The sequence below is a fragment of the Sus scrofa genome, chromosome 9, assembly GCF_054392235.1.
Source record: "Sus scrofa isolate SSC_HxYL_T2T_F1_AM1 chromosome 9, Sscrofa_HxYL_maternal_Yorkshire_Landrace_v2.0, whole genome shotgun sequence".
NCBI classification, from domain to species: domain Eukaryota; kingdom Metazoa; phylum Chordata; class Mammalia; order Artiodactyla; family Suidae; genus Sus; species Sus scrofa.
The window spans coordinates 9,335,176-9,339,283 of NC_139391.1; the positions used below are offsets into that span (position 1 = coordinate 9,335,176).

A 4,108-nucleotide genomic window follows, 5' to 3' on the forward strand; every position below is an offset into this window, starting at 1 on the left:
AAAATCTCGAGGGGGCTCTTTCAACGGTCCCTGAACTTCCAAGTCTAGAAACATGTCCAATTCACTGTCTCTCACCACCCTTGGAAAGCTCATAGAAAACACCCAATAAATACAGTGAGCCAAACGGAAGGATTCGATGGTATGCCCAGGGCCCAAGGGTTTTTATATATATTTCTAACCTCCCTAATTAGACTCTGAGCTCCCCCAGAGGAAGGACAGCACCTACAGTGTTCACCTCTTCACTCTCAGCACCTAATACTGGTGCATAATAGATTCCATGATTATTTTTGGCATGAATGGGTGATCTTGAGGTCTCCTTTGGTTCAACACAGCGCACAGAATTTCCTGACCCCTAACCACCCTGAAATGGGTTGGAGGCCCTTCCTGTGTGTTTCCATGATGCCCCATACTTCCGGTATAATACTTATCACTATAATATTTGCTCCCTTTACAAACTTTCCACCTGCTAGGGGCCTATAATGGCTATTCACCTATGTAATCTCAGAGCCCAGGAAAGAGCCTAGAACTCACCCAAAATGTGTTGGATGAAGAGATATATGGATGGCTGGATGGGGAAAGACAGTCGTCTAGTCAATCTGTCTTTCAGGCAATCCCTCTTGTGACCAATTACATATACCTGCTAGATAGGTGAATGAATGAATGAATGAGTAAATAGCTGGCTGGGAAATGTCAGAGACGATGACTTTTGGAGAAAACTCCAATAGCTTACAGAATATACGAGATGCTGGCTTTGATCTGCATAGTACTTACTTGATCTTTGACCTCTTGACTTCCTTTTTTTTTGGTTTCTTCACCTGTTTCTTTGCCTGTAAAATAGATATTGCATTCCTTCGTCTGTCTTTTAGGGATCTTGAACTTTCTCGTTAATTATATCCTGCTGTGACCCTTTGCTCCAAAATGTATCTCACCTGGGGCCTGAAAAAATACCATAGAACTAAAGCCCCCCCCCACCAAAAAAAGAACTAAAGATCCCAGAAATAGAAAATAGAAAAACATAGACAGGAAGATGGGACAAGAAGATCATTTTACGGGGAGTTCCCGTCGTGGCGCAGTGGTTAACAAATCCGACTAGGAACCATGAGGTTGCGGGTTCGATCCCTGCCCTTGCTCAGTGGGTTAAGGATCCGGCGTTGCCGTGAGCTGTGGTGTAGGTCCCAGACGCGGCTCGGATCCAGCGTTGCTGTGGCTCTGGTGTAGGCTGGCAGCTACAGCTCCGATTAGACCCCTAGCCTGGAAACCTCTATATGCCGCAGGAGCGGCCCAAGAAATGGCAAAAAGACAAAAAAAAAAAAAAAAGATCATTTTATGACAATGGGGTGGGGCTAAAGAAGCACAAATCACAAATTAGGAAGGAAAGGATTTACTATGTGATCATTTACACAAAATCATGCACAATAAAAGTAGCAAACAAAGTTGAAAGATAAGACACAATCTGGGAAAAGATACTCACTAGCTATCCTAGGAACTCCAGTTCCGCAAAAAAGATACTAGGCGAGGAGGCACAGATGTATGACTAACGGCTAAGAAGAGCACAGAACCCCCGCGTTACACGGCCCACAACGTAATCCTAAGTATGAACTTCATCTGCATGGTGAAAATAAGAAAGCCCAGCTTGCAGACTTCGAGGCTGCCTGCCTAGTTAGCTCCAGCTAACTCTCGTCTCTCTTTCAACCTTGAAGCAGCTAATCTCAATCTAAATGTGGGACCTCCGAGCGCGCGCGCACGCACGCACGCACGCACACACACAGAGTAATGCTTCTCACCTGCGTACATTTGCTTTTTCCATTCCTTTGGGCTCTCACACTTCTGCCCCTCTTCTTTGTCTGACTCAAACAGAAAGCTCTCCTGTATATCCCCCTCCTCAGATTGGCCCTTATCTTTACTACCACTTCAGCCCACCTTTTTTTTTTTTTTTTTTTTCCCCTGCTTTTCAGGCTGCACCTATGGCATATGGAAGTTCCCAGGCTAGGGGCAGAATCAGAGCTACAGCTGCTGGCCTACACCACCGCCACAGCAATGCCAGATCTGAGCCTCATCTGTGACCTACACCGCAGCTTGTGGCAACGCTGGATTCTTTAACCCACTGAGTGAGGCCAGGGATCGAACCTGTGTCCTCATGGATACTAGTCGGGTTTGTTACTGCTAAGCCACAATGGGAGCTCCCAGCTCACCTCTTAATGGAGGCACTGTGCCATGCCGTATTGTAATGACCTATTTACCTGTCTGTTCCCCACTCCTCACACCCCAACCTCCGGCGATGAGCTCTGTAAGGCCAGGCCTGGGTCCTACCTATATCTTTATCCCCAGTGTCTCATACAGGGTCTGGTGCGTTGAAGAGGCTCAAGTGAGTGTTTACTGAACTAAATGGAATCGTGCCCACAATGCTATCTATGGAGCTCTTCATCCTGCCTGCAAAGAGGGGCGAAGTAAGGGTCAGGGAAGGTTTCACAGGGCAAGTGACATTAGAACTGGGTTTTGAAACACAATAAATTATAAAAGATGAACAAAAAGCTACAGGGGCATCTGACTGGATTGCTTCACAGAAGTGAAGAAATTGCACCTAGTATTCTTTAGTAATAATGATGACCACATGAGTGTTGGCTTCATGAAAACAGGTATTTTGCCTGTTACTCAGCGATCTGTCCTTCATGACCAGAACAGTGACCACTCCAGAGTATGTACTCCATTTGTTCAGTCATTTGGACACATATGAGGAATTCATGGGGATAAAACAAAAAACAAAACAACTAATAATGCAGTGTACTAAATCATAGTGTATTAAGACCTGTTATATGATAACTCTAGGTCATTAGAGTAGGAGTTCCATGAAAGTAGGGGACAGGATCCCCTAGGATTCCTCGGTACAGTTTCCAGTGATGTTGGTGCTCAACAAATACTTGTGTAAACAAAAGCAATAAAAATCTATAATATTATTGTGTCCTAAAGCTGTAAAAGCAGAGTGGCAAAGGTGAGTTAGGCTGGGATCTGGGATCCTTTACTGGAGTGCCTGCACCTGGACAGACATCGCCTTGAGCAACAAAATACAAAGAAACAAGAAGGAACAAAACATAATTGCATGCAAGCACAGTTGAGGCTTATACACTATGATTATGAACAATAAAACACAAAAAGGCCATAAGCCAACTGCCACTTCTGAGGTGCCAAGAGTGAGGAGGGTACTGGGCATAATCCCAATACCACCAAGGCAGTAGGCAGACCACCTGAGCCATCCCTTCCTCCCCTTCTTTCATCTCATTTAAGGGACCAGCTTGCCTCCTTCCCTCAGGGAGCACCTGTTTCTTATTTTTGCTCCATAGCATTAAAGCAGGAGTCCCAATAAAGCCTCACCTGAATTTCTCATCTGGCCTCTTACCATTTTCTATTGATTAGAGGGTTCAAGGACCCCAGTCAATGGCAAAGGGAGTATAACACGGGTTTGATGTAAAAAACAAAAACAAAACAAAACAAAAAAACCCGGCTTCTAAACTAGGTTCTGATACATGCTCTCTGGCCTTAAGTTTCTTAGTATCCTCCTCTGACTGGTCTGTTACGGGACTAAATGAGAGCATGGCTACAAATGCAGATAGAAGACAATGAAGGTGAGTTCCCTAAAATACGAAAACAATACTAACAGCTAAGATGACAGTCACCAAAGAACCGGTAAGGGCAGTAACAGGGGTAGAAAAGGATTAAAGACAAGCTCCTTCGCTTCTTTGGGAAACTCTACATATGAAACTAAGTTTCCAGCCGCACCTGCCTCCGGCGTCGCTTCCGCCTCCGAGGTTTCCGCGGGGGCGACGTCCCGGTCAGGCGGGCAGCTCGGCGAGCCTCCCGGGGATCTCGGAGTAGCTCCACGGTGGCGCTTACCACTACCTTCTCCAACCCTTAGTAACCGCGACGCGACGGCTGGCCGAGTAGGCGGCAACCGATGGCTGGAGCTTCTGATTACTACAAGTCCCAGCAAGCCCCGCGGCCACTTCCGCTGGCAACCTCGCGTCAGCCAGCCCTGAACTACGGGTCCCGATGTACTCCGCGCGGCACGCCACGCCGCCAGTTCCAGCCAATCAGCTTCGGACAAGTAGGAGGG

The 4,108-nt window shown here is 46.6% G+C and overlaps 1 protein-coding gene across 50 annotated transcripts in view; it reads right to left on the reverse strand.

The window, feature by feature from the left end:
* The window catches only part of XRRA1 (X-ray radiation resistance associated 1), a 127,071-nt gene extending 123,116 nt beyond the window's left edge, over nt 1–3,955 (reverse strand). For 39 of the 50 annotated variants that reach the window (XR_014814652.1, XR_014814680.1, XR_014814688.1 and 36 more), the window contains exons 1-2: nt 3,775–3,955; nt 772–827 (exon numbers count right to left, since the gene is read on the reverse strand). The gene's annotated coding sequence lies outside the window, so the exon portion shown is untranslated. The remainder of the gene's footprint in view (nt 1–771; nt 828–3,774) is intronic. The other 11 variants (XR_014814675.1, XR_014814696.1, XR_014814674.1 and 8 more) reach the window with 2 other exon arrangements.
* Nucleotides 3,956–4,108: the final 153 nt, after the last annotated feature.